Here is a 19,262-nt window from a genome sequence, read left to right as displayed (position 1 = left end):
GATGACTCTATTCTAGTGTAGCTACAGAGATAAAGATATCAATGTCAGAAGATAAGCTGGAAACATAGAGTTTGCTGCTTTGTACCAGAATAAAGAATGCGAGGATGTTATTCACAACTCCTTAGAACCATTTCCCGTATCAAATATTCATCTTCACCTCAAATCATGCACAGGCCAACATAGCCACATCTTTTTCGTTTCAAGAAGATTTAACAGTGTCAGCGGGCTCCCCTTCACCAAATATAGGTTACAGCAACACTCGAGCTCTCTCTCGCTCTCTCCCCGGGATGTACCATCGCGGGGATGCATTTTAACTTGTGCGAATGAAAGCTGGAGATGAATACTTCATTCGTGACCCACATAATGGCGATATATGAGGCTCGCTAAGCGGAGCTCCGTCGTGTTTACAGCCCGCTCCTCCGCGGTGAGCTGTCGCTGCAGCGGGGAGTTGTTCGCGGCGCGCCTCGCCTCCCTCTTCTCCGCCTGGGATCCCGACTCCTTCCTCCATCCTCGCATCCAGGAAGAGGAGAGGAGAGGAGGGAGAAGGAGACGCACACACACACACGCCGATGCGAAGGGCGACGAAAAGGGGGGAAAAAAGTAAGTACCTCGAGAGGCAGACATTAATGGAAATATTATCGGCGTTACTGTGAGGCGAGACACTTGGTTAACGTGACTCCTGGCTCAGGAGAAAAGTGGAGCTACTACTTCTGCATTTCGTTACTCGTTACATGTGGCTGTATGGTGGTCAGGAAACCTCGAGAAAGTTAATGTTTTCTACTCGTGCACTTGCTCTTTACAACAGGCTTTTATCTGGCCAGACACTTGAACACATCACAATGCACATGCGGTTTATATTGTTGCTCATTGAATTGACTTTGTGTATTTATACACTGTTACAATTAATCACTGAATAGCCTCTATTGCAAATAGATAAACAAGCTGTAGTTTGTTGTCTGAATGTTTAGTAGACTACTATTGCAAAACCAAGAGCCTTCAAAAACAGCAATTCCTGTGTGATTGGGAAAAAATAGACTACCTGAGTTATAGTCTCTTGGAAATATTATGCAAAGTAGGCTCAGAAGTAAGTTCTTGTGAATGACACAAACAAGCAATCAAAGCTCCTTGGTTATGAAACACACTGGAATAAATGATGGTGTCTCTCCGTATAAAAACAAGCAACACCATAAGCAACAACATTGTTCATTTCAATGCTTGTATCCTTTGCTGGTGAGGTGTCAGACACAGTGAGTCACAGCAACCTCCAAAACCAGGCTTTGTTTACATTTTTTAAATGTTGAAGGAACGCAGGGTGATATTTTCATCAGAAGACATAACTTACACTACTTGCAGAACAAGGTCAGCGAAGAAGGAGAGGTACAGCTTAGTCCACAGGGGGGCTTCAAAATCAACACAAACCAAAAGTTCCTCCCGGGAGTGTGAAGTGATGTATAAGGGCCAATGGCGTTCTCTTGAGTTGCCAGATTAATACTAGGCTACACCAAGCTACAGCAATGCACTAAAAACAACAGTCCTGCAGCTTTGAGAAGCTGTTTTTGTAACATTATGTATTATGAAATACATATAAGTGGAAGACCAAAATATAAGAAAACACCTCTCAGTGAAACAGCATCACCAACTCCCAAAAACAGATCCACAAATAGCTAAACATAATAACCTTGATTAAGTCAAAATATTGTTTTATGTTGCATTAAAGTGCAATAGTTTAGCTACTGTATACATCTCATAGACTGACAACTAAGTTGAAGTAACTGTGAATGTCATTGGATTGTTTAAATCATTTGTCATAGTTCAAGAAGTTTTTAAAACATCTCCCTAAGCCAATTGAAAGAATGATTGATGATGATGGATCTTTTGTTAATGTCCTCATGACAACAATGACAGTGAATATAAAGACCATAAAGGCCTTATCTGAAAGGTCACTTGCTCAATATTCACCACATTTTCCTGCCTTCAGACCGTCTAGGCAGAGATGAGGAAGAATGACATTTCCTTCTCTTCCTTTGTCCCCTGAGGGAGATTGTCACTCTCCTCCACTTTCACACTTTCTTCCATAGTTTGAAATACTCAACTTAACTTACATTTGCAGAACAGTTTAATGTTGACCTTTGTCTGCTCCAGAGGTGCTAATCAGAAATCCATGGCAAAACAAAGACCCAAACTTTGCTCAATGGAACCTAGTCTTCAACTATAGACCTCAAGTGTCAATGACAAATCCAATTTATTATTATTATTATTATTATTATTATTATTATTATTATTATTATTATTATTATTATTATTATTATTATTTAATGAAGTCTACTTAGTTTGTAGTACAATTTTGAACAATGTAAGGTGGTTGTATTCCACATAAAGACAACAGAAACAGAATCAGTTGTTGGGGTCAACATGTTAACAAACGACTAGAGAACCATCCCACTTAAGATAAAGAGAGCCCAAGTTAAATTGCAAAAAGTAAATATCCAATCAAAAAAAAAAAAGTTAACATTTCTCTTATTGAATAAAAAAAAATCACAAGGGTTAGGGATCACAGGGGTGATACATTTATCATTTTCTTTCATTCAGACTTCGTGATGAATCTCTACCACGATGACAATACTATTGGTATTTATTCTTACTGAAGCGAGGCACACCGTTTATAACCGGTTCCCAGGGCATAGCAAATGGCAGGCTGACTTTTTTTTCTGGAGTTGGCTGGATTATGTCAACATTTGTTCACATGCCGGTTAAACCATGTGTTTGCTCACGTTTAAGATTCTGGTTTGCCTTGGGCTCTCTTGCTCTGCAGTGAGATGACATTAATTGCCTTCCTACACATGCACCCGAACAAACAAGCAAAATAAGCTTACAGTCGGTGTCTAGAATCTGGCCACCTGTTGCATTCAAGTCCAATATACACTCTCTTTGTCCCCACCAACTCCTGAGTAAAATGTTTGGCTTTGTATTGGCCTTTTGGCTTGGAACTGTTAACTCAGTGAGTCACAGTTGGGTGCTGTGCAGGCGGCAAACTCTAGTTTTTTGAGGGCTTTTAAACTTAAAATAGCCGCCTGCTACTTCTGGAAATGTAGTTGACACTGACAGTGATACCTGGTAATGTTTTGAGTTATAATCTGCCAGTGTCAATGGGTTACCTGAAGTTGGCACCATACCAGTACAATCCTTTTTGAAATTTGGGAAATATAATCATGTATTTTCACAAACCTCTTCTTCTCATGTAGTCTGAAAAAACATTGGCGTAAGTGAATTTGCCTCAAATTGGCCTCAGATTTAAATCAACAACCGCCAACTGTGAAACATTTGAATCCAGCATTACATTACATTATTTAAATAATGTCATTTTTTTAATAATCCAGAGATTGCTGGAGCGTGAATAGGTCAACTTACATTTAGGAATTGCAAATAGGTCATAACCCTTTGAGACGTCACAGTGTTATCTTCTCAACTTCACAGATAACACTATTGGAGTGCTGAGGAATCTTCCAGGACTTGCTGTCTGTGATTTCAGCCTGGAGGTACAGATGTGTGATTATTTCTCTTCTTGTTGAAGTGCCTCACCTCCTCTCCTCCATCCTTTCCTTGCCACTCAATTTTCCCCACCTATACTTCCTGTCCTCATCTGTTCTTGTTCCGGCGAGCATTGATTACTTCCCTCCTTACACTCTCATAAATACTATTTCAGTTAATTGCTATGCAAAGCGTGCCGAGTCAGATCGATGTGATCCGATGCCGGTCTCAGTAGCATCAGCCTGCTCATTGGCTTGTGAGATGAACAGGATGGAAGTACTTCCTGTCAAAGTAAGGAGGAAGTTAGAAATTGATACAGCGTATGTCTGTCAGTCAGTCACAGCTGAAGGGTTGCTGGGCCAGCTCTTTCTGGCTGGATGAGTGACACTTTCATACTGTGCAATGGCAGCAGTGATACAAAGTCCCAGCTTGATTGACAACTGGTATGCAGACTCCATATCATTTATTTTACATTCAAAACAGTTTTTGTATAAGTATGAGCAAAGACCAAAACTTACAGCTGAAATATTATTATTATTATTATTTTTTTTTTTTAGATCATTGGTGAATTCTGTGTGTGTAAGGAATTGGGACACAGCTTCTGTTAAACTATGAACATAAAATATGTACTACATATGATCACTATGCTGTTTGAAAACAGTCTCCGCTGAGTTTTAAAGGGCCTTCCAGTTAGGACGCGATGTGTGCTGCTCTCGCCACGGCGTAGGGCGCAGAGCAGCAGGGTGATAGGTTGATAGGTGACCGAAATCATAGTCTGGAAAATAGCTACTTTTTGTCCACTATTAAGTAGAAAGCTCTGATCTTTCTACTGCTGAGGAGGAGGAGGAGGAGGAGGAGGAGACGAGCAGCACAGAAGGAGAGGGTGGTGTGTTCATTAAAATCCTCAGGGCATGACAGGATTTGGGAAAGTTTAGGCTCGTCCAGGAGCTGCAGCTCTGTAACGGCCGCTTCACAAGCACGACGCACATTTCTGCTGTTGTTTGAAACACACCTGGTACGCACAAACATCGGACATTTCTTTTCAAACGAGATATTTCTCCGATGTCACAGAGCTCTGCACCCGAGTTAAAAATGTTTTGACTTCCGCGCAAGAACGGCAAGCGAGACCTTTTGCACGGCGCTCAGCTCGGTGGGGCGCAGGTACGCTCACGTGCAGAGCAACACACAGACAATTAATTGGATCCACCCTCTTGTCTTAATTTTGTCACTTCCTGCCCCTATAAAGGGAGAACATGCCAGCGAGAAAACCAAACACCAAATGAATAACGTCAGAGTGGTTGTGTCCACTTTTTCTATTCTCTGTATGCAGACTGTTAGGTTGGATGGATGGAACAACAGCAGCTGACTATAGGCCATAATCCTCCATTTAAACAGATTTAATAATTTCACAATATGTCAGTATCCATTGTGGGGGTATTTTGGGTTTGCCTGAATAACCGAAGGAGACAGAGATGCACTGTCCGTTTTAATATGCAGTAAATGGTTTTGTACAGGAAGGTTTAAAATGAAGTACATGTGGATTTCTGGTCCATATTTGGACCTGGCCAGATCAGCTGCAGCTCATAACGAACATATAAACTATTTTAATTTGCTTCAGGTTGGTTTGGAAAGTCCTAGACAAGGCAAGTTTATTTATGTCTCACATTTCAACAACAAGGCAATTCAAAGTGCTTCACACAAGACATCAAAAAGCATCATGACAGAGGAAAGAAAAGAAACATTAAAATAGAAAATTTAAAAAAATCACTGAAATTATTAAATCTGAAAATATGTTCAAATAAAAATAATTCAAATGAAATTAATTGAATAGCCTAATAGCCTGCCTTCACCCAACACAAGTTGTAGTGATCTTCTAAGACCCACAATGCTGATGTTAAACTTCACAGCAGACTGAAAGCATGCAGCCTGGTTTACTTTGAACCTGTGCTGTAGAACAGGTAGATAAAAAGTAGCTCACTGCATAATACTCTTTCCAGACCTCCTGCTGCCTGTTTGATCCACACAATCACAGGAGGTAAACAGTAAACACACATTTTATTTTCCATGCATTACTTTACTTCACGTCACCTTCGTCCTAAACCAACAGTTCTATAGAAGTGAGTCCATGGAAGAAAAAAAAAATGCACACACTGCTCTCACTTTGAAAGTCAACCACTGCAATCTTAAAAGGGTAGAAGTACAGCAGCACACACTCACACACATAAAAGCACGGTGCAATGAAAGAACCATTAGGGAGTTAATTCCAATTCTGCTGACAGTAGATAGGTCGTACCATTCTCTGTCTCTATCACATGGTAATTACTTATAAGGCCACAGGGATTAAGATGTCCCCAACTCCCCTCTGTAATAGAGCCTGCTCCATATAACCCGTTAGTTTTGCTACCCAGCTTCTATCAACCCCTTCATTAATACATCCCCCCATCTCATTATCCCATCCATGTAATATCTTCCATCCATTAACTTAGCACCACTTCTCCCTCACCGTAACTCCCCCCTCCTCTCTCAGCCTCTCCTCCATCTTTTCCTTCTCCCTCCTCTGCTCTTTTCTCCACTGAAGCCTTCACAACACTGCCACACTGGATCAGCTCACTCTTAATTTGACTCCTACACAGCAGTCAGTGAAAGGGAGCAGAACCACTATGCCCTGAATAAACGAGTGGTCGGGCATGGGGGGGGCGGGTGCGTTGCTTCAGGGACTCAATAGAGCACAGAAGAGATTGAATATACATTGTCCTTACATAACCAAGCATGCTCGTTTGGCTCTATTACGTCATGTCCATGCATACATCAAGCTTAACGTTTCCTCAAGTCTTCTAATGTTTTCTTTTTCTGAAGCGCCAGGGTCTATTTTGGTTCTGTCTCCGCGGCTTCTGGCCCAGCAACATGCAAAATGCAGCGACGTTTTCCGATTAGCTTCATGACGGCTTCAACCGCGTCCAACTCTTCGTATTGAAATGTTATGGACCAAAGAGCAAGAGTGTGTAGTTTAATTAAGTAGATATATTCTGTTCATTGTATTTACAAAGGTGATTACCCTTTGACCAGTTACATTGAAAAGTCTTTTAGTATCCTATTTCCTCTTAGTCCTTAACACAAATGCAGAAGACAGCATACCCATACTCAGAACATTCAGTTCCTATAGTGATTAAAAGGCTGACATTTCTATTTTTGCCTGCACTGAGACATTTTGTTTGTCTTACAGAACCAGGGCTTCATACAAAAACTGGATTAAAAGTGGATTTTAAATGTTCAACGAATAGATAGTTAGCAGACTTTGTGGAGATATTAGCTGTGTTTGACCAAAGTGTATTAATAAGAATAGCATACACACCAACCCAACCCACATTTCTTATTGCAGATTGAAGTTCTCGAAATATTTGTAGCACATGCTTACTCCCTGCCATTTGGTGTTCCCCATTGATTTTGAAGTGTTATCAATCAATTCTAATTTATAGTGGCAGTCAGTGTTTAAAAATGAAAATGGACTTCACTTAATTAGGGTAAGGAACCAGCACAGCTTCCTGCAGAAGCTTCTGCAGTTGTGCTGAGTTTTCCTAAAATGACTTCTTAGCTGTCTGGCAGTTGCTTATGCAGCGTCTGACCTTGAGAAAACCACGATGAAGATCGCCTAAAATATGTGCCAGTTCAAAGCAGCAGCAGCAGCACAAATTTATTTCAGTATCTGATACCGAGATGTTTTTGACATCCTGAAATATCCCCTAAAAGTTCAGGTAACTTTACTGGCATGAATCATTTTAAATATTAAACTGGAAAAAAAAAAATCTGAAATCAATTTTTTCCCCATATTAACTATAGCCCGTAGTGTCACTGCCTAGTTGCACTTTAATTATCCACTCCCTGTACCCATTGGCCCATAGTGCCCCACGGACATGCTGCAGCTCCTTTTCACTACCCCCCCTCCCTACTGTCAAGATGTTTTATGTAGGAGGGTCTTCACCTTCTCCCATCAGTTTCACATAGGTGTCTGTGGCAGCCTATCATCCTTCTTCTGCTCCGATAATGAAATATAGACAAATCTGGCGACTGACCTGTGTCGGCTCTGGAGTGCGAACACCATTATTAAGGTGGCAGAGTTCAACTTAGCACATTTTGGTCTTGACAGTGAGCGCATGAATGCTCAGGTTAATCTTACCCACAGATGGAGGTAGTCTGTGGACGTCAGGACGTTAATCATTGTCGCGTTTATGTCAGATAGGAAAGAATAATATCTGGTCTCATTAGCAAGAGTAAGTAAGTTTGCAAAAAGCATGGAAAAAACATCCTTGGATTCAAATTGTAAGGTTGATGATAGCACTATGGTATTGCACGAGTACAAAAACCCTTAAAAAAGGGAAGACATTTTTTTTTTTGTTAATTTGTTATGCATCTTTAAGACCCTATAGGTACTGACATTAACATGCAAAATTCACATCTTTTGAATTTTTGGAGTAATGGCAGTAAAACCTGGATTGTCTGGGCTCCCTCAATCCCTTCCTATGTGTGCTCCCCAGCGGAACTTCTCCTTTACGGCCTGATAGACAGAGTGACACAGAAAGAAGAAGATTCTCTATTGTTTCCTCTTGATGCTCACTTGAGTTGCCCCGGTGACAGTCTGCTTACTTTTTACAGCATCTGTCAGCAGACCGCAGACACATGCACATACACACACAAATAATATACACATAATAACACTCAGGGACAGCTATGCCAAGCCGGGGGCGGGGGGGTGGGGGGCAGAGTGAGTTGTTTGCCTTTTAAAGGCAGATAAGAGAAACACCAACTGCTCTACAACAGCCTCGGCCAACAATCAGCCACAACTGATTTAATCTCAGCTCTCTCATCGCAGGACCTGGACCCTGTGCTGCCAGATTCAGCCTGCTAATTCACTTCATCAGCACCAACATGGACACACGAACAGCTGGTCTGGAACGTTTTGCCATTTCAATCTTGTGTAAAATATGTAAATGACAACATTCACAGCGAGGTGGCCAGCAGCAGCAGCAGATTTGAAAGAAGCTGTAGTGACAGAAGCAGGTGATTTCCACACCATTATCATGCTGCATTGTTACTCCTTACCAAAGAGTCTGTTGTCTGCTGAGTGTGATTTATTAAAGATAGCACACAGTGTGTTCATGTGTGCACAGAATAGAGATACGATTAGCAGAGAGAGCAGACATTGGCTCCGCTTGCTCTCTGGAGGATAAGGGGTGCCATCTCCCCCTCTGGCCTATCGATCCAGAGGTCAGTTCAGACTCAAGAGTCTCGGTTGAGGGACTCACAAACCTTCAAATTTTAGCTTTCTGCCTCACCCTGTCAAGGCAGCACTTTAACCTAATCCTGCCCAGGCCATTAGATCAGCTGGAGCTGCAGCTAGGTAGGGCTTCAGCTTATCTTGAAGCTGACCAACTGCAGGATGTCTGCAGCTGCCGCTGTGTTGATTCAGTTGGAAGGAGAGGAATAAGGATGATAAGATCTCAGCTGGTGGTCTGTGCTAGCTGGAAGGTGCTGTATGTTCAGCGCTGGAGGCTTGAGATATTATAGGTTAGGAAGTGTGGAAATTTCTTGTAGGAGTCGACCGATAGTGGTTTTTCATGAGACCATTAACCGATAATTGGAACCAATATTTACAGTATGTATGAAAAGATTTCTGTCAACATTTAGAATCTAGAATGTTATAAACTCCAGCACCAGAATTTGTTTAAATTCTCACCCAGAGACTCTTCCTGCCCCAGGCTGTTCTCGTCTCTGTGCATGTCAGTGGCACCCAGGCTTCGGTGTTGATTAGCCATTACTCGTATGACGTCTAGCCAATCAGATAGTGTTGTGGGTGGGCCATTATGTGAGCGAAAACAGACCCAGAGGAAAAGACACACCTTCAGCAGAGTCAGAGTAGCGCACTTTTTAAACTATCGGTGAAATAAAACGCTGTTATAGATAGTCAGCAAAATGCTGAATATCAGCCCAGGCCAATCGTCAGTCGACCCTTAATTCCTAATTGTCTTGGACAGTATACTGTTGGTCTGAAGCACAGGACCTGATAATGAACACTGCTGTACTGCAAGTTCTATAGAAAAGTAATCTACACATTCCTACTTGACTGTGGCTCTATATTAAGCACCCAACTCCCTTGGCTGTAATGTCTCTTCTCTGCACTTTCCAAACATTACCTGTCAGTGAAACTGTGCAGCTAGTGCTTCTTTTCTGTCTACTTCTGTATCTGCTGTGTCTCACTGCTATGAACAGCCGTGAGACTTCTCACTAAAAGTTTTTTCTTCAATCAGACAAGACACAATATTTACAGAAAGAGATGATACTTGTGCATTATTTGGTATCATGTGTGAGAGAGAGAGAGAGAGAGAGAGAGAGAGAGAGAGAGAGAGGGACCAGAGTGAGAACAGTGTGTAAACAGGCAAAAGTAATAATTGGAAAGATCAAGATTAATTGTCTATTTTCTCACAGGATGCACCTGTTATTGATTTAAAAGTTACTTTAGAATTCAGAATCAGATATCTATATCTATATAAAAACAGATATCTTGTGGCATATGGTAAGATGAATCTGGTGGTTGTGTGACAATCAAGGCTTTATATGATGCCCGGTTCATTCACAAGCCAAAACCTCTTGGAGCTTTGTGTGGAGTAGGATCTCCTCAGGAGACAATTTGACTTGATATTCTTGAGCTCATCCTCAGCTAGGAGTTGTATCTTCTCTTGAAGCAGCTCCCTAACTGTCCCTCGAAGCATCAGGTAACTTTTCTTGTATGGGTTAGCTGGGAAAACTGCTGTTTGTGTTTCCCAGCAAACGCTTTCCATAACATTGTCCTGTGTGCTCTGCAGGCTTGTTCGTCTCGTTATTGAGACTGATATCACCACCACATATTGGCGCAACTAGTGAAGTCCTTATGGAGTGCTTAGTATTCTGGTATTGCTTCAGTCTGAATATGACTCATTCACACCTGGTTTTGTTCATTTTGTCATGCTGTTATATTGACCTGCACAATGAAGTCAATTTTAACCGTGGTCACAATTGTGGTCTACCCGCGATCAAAGAAATTTGAAGGACGGGGATTGCATTTTGCTAAACGGCACACTATCCAGGTGCAAAACGTTAAGAGGTATGATTGGGTTGCTTTATTGTACAAAGGTGTTTTGGGTGCAGACAGGCCTGAAGTTAGAGCTGCACAGTGTCTTTCACCATCACAATTGCAATGTGCGCATGCTATTCACATTGCAAGACGTGCAATACCTGGAAACATGTCATCCTTCAACTTTTTTGTTACTTGATGCAAAGCCAAAACTTTCCAGTTTCTTATTTGCAAAGGTTACTCTATAAGGAAGTTTGTGTGATATCACTTAAGACTCTCTCATGACCTGCTCAGTGTTCCCCTCCTGCCAGTAATGTAAACATGCATGCAACCTTTCTGCGACTTAGACACACCAACACGATGCTCAAGGCATACATCAAGTGTGTGCCGAATTTTAAGTAAGTCTGTTCCTGCTATTATTGTCCCCTCAGAGATTGTGAGTCATTGTGAGTACACAATGCGTGCAATGCTTGGAAAAGAGTAATAATGCCATAATAAGGAATATAATGATGCCAGGAGACAGGAAACAGTTTGCAGTCTCACACTCCCTTCATCATGGCCTTCATTTGATTGATCGATATACGCGCTATTTCCTAAGATGTATGACTACTGCCCTGTATCTGTGTATCTGTAATAAGCAGGGGAATAGAACTCTCGTGCACATGGGTATTTTACTGCTTTAATAATGCACCATTTTCATAGCAGGAGAATTCCACGCCAAAGACCTGTTGTTTTTCTTTTATAACTAAGGGCTTCTGCTTTAGTGGTCCCTTGAGGAGAGTTAAAGCATTAGAGATAGAAACCCTGAACTTACACTCTGTTTTATTGTAGCTTATATTAAAATACAGATGCTCTACAGAATATTTGTTTCGTTTTCGGTTTTCAGACAAATTAAGAGGAGTGAAATTTGATTAGAACCCAACCGATTAATCGACCAGCAGATAATATCTGCCGATATTAGCACATCCAGTGACTATTGGTATCAGCTTATTTTATCGCAGATATGCGCTGATATTAATGGTCAAAAAGCATTTAATTGGAGTTTCATTGTATTACACTAGCAGTTTTCTTCCACCAGCAGAGGGCGCTATATGGATTACAACAAGCATTGTCACTCTCCAGAGTGTCAAGCAGTGATTCCCGGTTACTTTCCATTTGAGTGACCATCTTGTCTACACTATATATCTTTTACATACGTGTTTGTTAACTGCATTTGAAGGATCAACTTTAGAAATATGTGTATCTATATCTCTACAGATAGAACATAGATCTAAAAAAGATATCGGCCGATATATCGGTATCACTTTTTATCTCCCAAATATCGCCAAAAATCCCATATCATATTATAACCTCTTGTAATTTATTTAAAAAAAATTGGCAGACAAAATAAATGTAAAAAACTGGTTAATCAAAGCTGCTGTGCTGAAATCTGAAATCAATCAAGGGCCATAACCAACAACATTTGAAAGGCTTAAAGTGTTGTGTAGCAGACAAATAACTGACTCAAAATGATTAACGACGGCAAGTCAAGTTATTTAAGTGAGGAAATACGATATGTTAAGGTTACAAAGTGATAAAGTTAGTCACATTAGCGAGGCTTGTTGTGCAGCAGAACCTGTAATTATACTCATTTAGAATAACGTTGAACAAGCCAGCAGCTGCTAGATTTATTGTACGATTGCTACAAACAAGCAAAACAAAAGTTCAGCTGAGGTTGCATGTTGACAAATTCTATTCATGGATATGATCTAATGAACTTTGTCAGAATACAATATCTAAACAGCTCTTTGAACCTCAGGTGAATTATAACTATATTTAAAAACATTTATTTGCATGAAAATGTCTTACAATTAGCAGCGATACATAGCAGCGATAAACAAGATGTGCTGTGTCTTCACATTTCTGTCTCTATCTTTCTTTCAAAGACTTTTCCTCTCTCCTTACGTGAAATGAAACTGTATCAGTAGCAGGTTATTATCTCGACGTAGCTGGCCTGTGCTCAACTTAACCAGATAAGGCTTCTGTGAGCCAAAACACAACTGATGGTATCAGACCCGGGGGAGGAGAAACAGCTAACGGAGCTCTGGGAGACAAAATTCAGCATTGTTAAAAGCAGGCTTGTGTGAGAAGCTGTTAAAGTCTGATAAATCTCAGACACCTTCTCTGGCATTTTTATATACTACCTGACACACATACATCCAGAAAAGTGCACACACATTTGCAGCCAGTAGCACATTTTGGCAGCTTTGGCAGTGCACTAAGGTCAGCTACAGACTGCGGCACAGATGTGCTGTTTGAATACTGCAGGCTAATTTAACAGTAAATAAATGATCCCGTGCTGTACTGCCTGCACCTAAAGGAAAAACAGAGAACAGAGAGCTGGGGAGTAAAGCACGGGGCTTTTATCTCACCTTTAAACAATGAAAAATAGCTTCTGAACTAAAAGCAGCCTGGTGTAGGAGGTGCTGTTTCCTAAGTCCCAGGCCAACCATTTACACTGGTACAGGAGGATTAAAGCAGAAAAGGCTGTTTTTAAATGCCAGCAGCTCAAACCACTGATGCTCAAATATTGCTGCTGTATCCTAGCTGAAATGCAGTCAGGGAAATACACAGGACAATGATCCATTCAACCTTGACTGAAACCTTTGTGTATTTTTGGTACCCTGTGATATCTGTCAATACAGAGTGATGTACCCCGTGGAGGATAGTCCTCTTAAAACAAGCTTAAAAAACCTGTTAATGCAGATCTGGCCATGGGAGAAGAGCAGTTTTGGCACTTTTTTTAATTTAATTTTTGGCAACAGATTGGGTTTCCACATACTCAGACCGACTCCTACCATGAAAATAATAGGTTTCTGCTAATGTAGTTGACGGGGTGCACTTATGAGACCTTTCAACAATCCCCAAAAGCCTTTTATATGCCGTGTGTTGTAAAAACATTTGGTGTAAGTAGTGCACATTAACTTAATTGTGACACACAATCAGGTCAGAGTCAATACAGAAGAAGCTAAGACAACCTTAATATCTGTCTCCAAAATGCTGAATACTCCGAGTAAGGTAATGCTAGTATGGAAATGCAATAACATCTCCACATGATAGATTTGAATGCCTGGTTAGATCTTACATCATTCAAAACTGCCCCCTTAGTTTATAATGGAGGAGTAGTGACTGAGCCCAAGCCCACATCTGTCATGTTGTTTTTCCATTTGAAAAATTGACTTGATCTCACCTTCATGCACCGTGAGTCTTTACAGAAGATTGTATTTCATCACAGTTGGGGGAAATTATAGGCCTCAGACTGTGTTCAGCAAGTTGTTTTTCAGGCATCTTGTGTCTTTCTGCAGTGGTTGCTGTGGTAACGGCCTAGATGTGTGTATGTATGCTAACTGGAGGTGTGATTTTCCAACATAGAATAATAAGAAGCTTTCATATAGATGTGAATGTGTCTCCTCCGTGTATGTTACAGTATTATCTTGTCATGGAGTCCTCCAAATTAGTGAAGATTGATTTGCTTGTTCACGTTTTGAACAATAGACATGATCTCCTGCTTACAAAACTGAGAACAACTGAGTGGGAAAACAGCATTGTAATAGTCGACTTCTAGTATTTTCAAGCTGATGAATGGATGTCTTGAAAATACTGTTTCCTTTCTGACAGCAAAAACTGTGCGAGTGGAAAGTAACCTTTACCAATACAGCTGCAAAGCCTCCATCCCTGACAGGTCATTGTAATCTCACATGAGGGATGGGCCTTTTTTAATAATTCATTACTCGCTGGGCAATTAATCAAGTTACAGTTTCAATTACAGTTTTGGCCTCTCACTTTCATGAAAACAAGATAATTGAGATAAACCATCCCTGAACCGCATGCCGTGTTGTGCTTGTTTTATCCATAGGTTTTGTCATATATGTGTCATGATGCAAATTGATAATTGTTGTATTTCTGTCACAATAGTACATCACCACTACCTCAAAAACATATATGCACTATTATTTATTTATTATTTATGTATTATCACTTATTGTTTGTTTTCCAAAGTGTTCAGAATGGTAAAGTTTTAAATAAGTAAAGTTGAAATACTGCTTGTCTCTCTGCTGATTTCTGATTGTGCATGTGGTTAAACATTCAACTAGTATTTCTATAATATGCAAGTTTAACACTTTGACGTTAAGGTCAATTGTCAGCAGGTGCTCTGCTGTTTTTAGATTTTCTTTGTTAATTGTTTTGCACCACAAACACCAACATCAGATTCCTTATGTGTAAATGTATTTGTCAATAAATAAATATTCTGATTCTGATTTGTGACTCTAAAATTGCCCGTAGTAGTGATTGTGAGTTTGGCTGGTTGTCTGTCTCTATATGTCAGCCCTATGATTGACTGGCTTACAGTCCAGGGTGTACCCTCACAGCTCGCCCAGTGACAGCTGGGATCAGCTCCAGCCCCCCCTGCGACACCGGAGGGAAAAGCAGTAAAGATAATGGATTGATGGATGGATGCAAGTTTGACGCCACATATCTTGCACTGCACATTATCGTCGTCTTATTCATCACCAGTACTTCCACACTTTACTTTACTGGTCACGGCTGACATGGTTCATTTAATGCTACATGAATTTAACGGTTGTGGTCTAAAACAATGCATGTGCAGGTGCGAGTGACATAGTGATAGTCAGTGGTGATGTCAACGAAGTATACTTGAGTAATCATAACCATCCCCGTCAATGAGCTGCAATTGAGGTCAGCAGCAGCATTATCATGGTTCAGCATTCTCAATGAGCAAAAGACATAATGATGAAAAGTGGTGCCAAGTGGTGGCCAAAGTGTGGTTCAGACAGATCACTGAAGATTGAGCCTATCATGCTGCACTGATTATGTAAAAACCAGTGTGTTAGTCTTCAGCTGATTGACTGAAACCTAAATTAAAACATCTCGTCATATGTAAGTTAATAGCAAAGCCAGTATTCTCCCAAAGTTTTGATCTTTTATTCTGTTGTTCGGATGAAAAGAACCCTAAGAGCTACCGTAAGGAACTTTCATTTTTTGTTGATCCTGGCGACAAAAAATAATTTCAGTATGTTTCATAACTGGTTAAAAACTCCTCAAAGGAGCTTCAGCTAAGAGTCATTAAACATGTATGTGTTCATTTAAAGAGCACTGCACCAATGTAGCGTTGCATTCCTGTTACATTTTCTATCTCCGGTTGAAAAGTTAAAAAAAATATTAATGAAGTGAAACAAAAGGTCTCTCTTGTCAGAAGCTTGTGCCACACATCATTACATTGCCCACAGATCTACACAGAGTCGCATTGATTTGGTAGTAAGACCTGGGCATGACACTGCGGCTCTATTGGGGAAGGGGGGGGGGGGAAGGTTTGTTGCCCTTTTGACCATCATTACGAAGGAGAGCTCTGTAAGATAAACTGGCTGCGACTGGACATCTGAAAGTCCACGACTCTTGTTGATCCATGGAGGTTTTATTTTTGTTAAACTTTTCAGAAGCTGAGAAAAGCAGTGTAGTCATCAAAATGAGAAGAATATACCAGTGTGCATATACCCTGGAATTGTACCTGCAGGATCTTTGTTTGATGCATGTTCAGGGATTGTTTTGTGATATGATTAGCAGCTCATGAATCCTGAAGCCAAATATTTGTAAGCTTTCTTTCGTCTAACCCAACAAAAGGCGGGCGATGGACTCGGGCTAAAAGTATGACTAAGGGGCGGCTAGATAGTTGGTAGATCTCCAGCTCCTGCAGCAATTTAACCCCGAATCGCTCCTGCTGCTTTGGCGGCGACACATGCATGTGAAATGAATGGGATTAGTTACTTCTGATGGTCACTTAGCAACCACTGACATCAGTGTGTGAATGAGTGTGAATGGGTGGGCGTGACCTGCGGTGTAAAAGTGCTTTGAGTAGTCAGAAGGCTAGAAAAGGGGCTATACAAGCTCAAGTCCATTTACAATTACTAAGTATGAAGAGTCCTCATGTGAGAAGGATGCAGTGAAAATACTGGATGAAGGGAGGAGCCCAGAAAGAAATCCCTGTAAGGGCCAAGAGTTTTTTTTTGTGAAGGCCTCGCCCACTTTGTGTTGGTGAAACATTATTTAGAGACATATATTTTACCACAGCTCTCTTGGAACTGCAAAACCCCTTTTACAATTAACTATCTATTTGAGAGTGGTTCTCCGTGACACCTGTAAAGAGATTTTGGTTTGGGAAATATTTGGTGTTCCCCTTTCCTTCCAGCTAATGGCCCACAAAAGATGATTTGGTACTGATTAACCGTTGCCAAATAATAAATAAAATCCAAAATGTTGGGTGTGTTTGTAGAATTTTAAATGGAAAGTCAACAAACAGTTTTACCTTCTGGTTCTTTATCTTGAAGTAATTAAATTGGATTTACCCACAAAAGATTTATTCTTTGGAAAATGTAATTCAGTATACATCTGAAAACATTTGAAAGGAATTAATAAGACTAGATTCAATCTGATTCCATAATGTGAGTTTCTTCCTAAGGAGGCGTAATGCTTGATTCCTTCCTTCCAGTTCTGATTTATTATGGATTAACTCACATGCTGGATCCACTTTAGTGGATCTAAAATATTCAAATTTGTCGAATCAAATGTTATTACTGGCTGGATTTGTGCCTTGGCTCCAGGTAAGCTTTTGCAATCTCACTATTTGCACATCGATGCCTCACCGCCGACAGCTGAGATCAGATGCTCCTCTTCCACGGCAACCTGTTTATCGTAAATGATGTTTATTGTCATTCAAACTTGAGTGGAAGGTTGACGCGATGCTAATCAATGACGAGACTATTATGAAATTAACGTGTATTTCATTATGTTTTATTTAATGAGTGAAGCTTATAATGGCTTTACATTGAGAGACGGTCCCTGCACAGAGGGAGCTGAGGGAGAGCCCGCTATCTAATTAAAAGTTTCAACTTGGAGGCACGTTGATTGTAAATGACTTCAGATGATGTTGGTGGGCTTACTGGTGATCTCAAGCTGCTCAAGCAGTTAATTAAAAAAAACGACGTGGCGAACCAAATCGGTTACAGATTGCAATTAATGCACTCTGTTAGTCAAGCTGGGAGAGAACTACCCTGCCTCGTTAGCCAGCAGACGCCTGCCGGGGTCAGCCTATAGGAGAGCAACCTCTTTTATTTGTTTTTTCATCCGCTGGCGTTATTAACAGCAAACCAAGCGATAAGCAATCATGTGGAAAAAAAAAAATGGAGAGAAAATAGGTGCGCCTCTTGGGAAAAGCCTAACTGTTGCTATGGTAACCTATCTGCACATTAAAATGGGGCAGATTTAAGGGCAGTCGTCTCTTTATCTTTCCCCTATGTCCTTCATCCCTCCGTCTGTGAGACGATCAAAGGTACGGCAGGTAGATAAAGTAAAATGAAGGGCGGGGGGGGGGGGGGGGGGGGAATGTGTTGCTTTAAAATACAACTTGCTGAGATGCTTTGTTAAATCGCAGCTCCGTAATTCAACAGTGGTTATATTTCAACTAAAATCTTCTCTCCGTAGCCTCTTTAACACTTAGTATACAGGATGCGTTCAAGGTGATGTAGGTTGTGGTGTACTAAGAATTAGGTTTGCAGTGCATCGTGGGTTTATTTTGGATGCTTCCTCCTACATCGGTGACAGACTTCCTCCCTCTTTCCTGGCTTGAAAGTGAGCGTAGGCAGCAGAAGTGGGTTACACACAGGAAAAAGAAAGCTCCTCAGGGATGACACAGGGAAAAAAAAACACAACAGCGGCATCCGACATCCCAGTGAAGGAAACTTATACATGTGAGACTACCCGTCAGTTCTCCTGGACTACAGCTGCTGTACATCTGAGCAGTGGAAGAGGAGTGTGTTTTGATTCACAGAAACACACAGGCAGAGTGATGTGGAGGAAAAGGTGGGTAAACTGAAATTTGTAGTCTGTGGTCATGTTTGTAGAATGTCATGACGAGCATAACAATTTGTCTCTTTGGATTTTTACTTTATGCCCCGACAATCCAGTATTTTCTCTTAACAATTTTTGAATGTAAAAAAAAAAAGACCATACAACGGGGACTATGGGTGCAGAAGGATCAGACAGACAGCATTGAAGAAGAGCAGAGGGGTAGAATTGACCTTCGAGTGGATAACCTGGAGGTCGGGCATGAGTCTGGAACAGTTCGGGAGGCCGGGCAGAAGGTGAACTTGACAGGCAGAACCGGTCCGGAGGGCGACCAGAAGGCTCAGGAGCATCTGCCGGACCAAAGACAGGGGACCAGGATCAGGCCAGGCCTCACGAGGGGGGGAACCACGGAAGTCCCCCACTCTGCAACAGGGCATGGAGGTGCTCAGCGGGGACAGGGTTGAGGACTCACTAAACAACAGCTTACTGTAGTTTCGTTACGTTATTTACATAATTTCCTGGGATGTATATTTGTCAGTTACAGAGTGAATTGAAACCTAGATGTCAAGAGTGACTTGAGAGTTCAGGCAGTGGTTATCCTCCTGACCGATATGGAGGAAGACAAGATGGTTACTCAACTGGAAAGTAGCTGCGCATGTACGCTCATGATTGGTTTTGATCCATATAGCACATTCTGCTGGTGACAGCCAGAAAGAGAACAGCTAGTGTC

The 19,262-nt window shown here is 41.1% G+C and overlaps 1 protein-coding gene across 1 annotated transcript in view; it reads left to right on the top strand.

Annotated features, from left to right (window-relative positions):
- Positions 1 to 280: 280 nt before the first annotated feature.
- Positions 281 to 19,262, top strand: part of klhdc8a (kelch domain containing 8A) — a 40,876-nt gene continuing 21,894 nt past the window's right edge. The window contains exons 1-2 of the mRNA XM_061041410.1: positions 281 to 600; positions 3,475 to 3,536. The gene's annotated coding sequence lies outside the window, so the exon portion shown is untranslated. The remainder of the gene's footprint in view (positions 601 to 3,474; positions 3,537 to 19,262) is intronic.

This window comes from Labrus mixtus, chromosome 7 (genome assembly GCF_963584025.1).
Source record: "Labrus mixtus chromosome 7, fLabMix1.1, whole genome shotgun sequence".
NCBI classification, from domain to species: domain Eukaryota; kingdom Metazoa; phylum Chordata; class Actinopteri; order Labriformes; family Labridae; genus Labrus; species Labrus mixtus.
The sequence above is the reverse complement of the archived record's forward strand: the minus strand, read 5'-3'. Positions and strand labels throughout refer to the sequence as shown.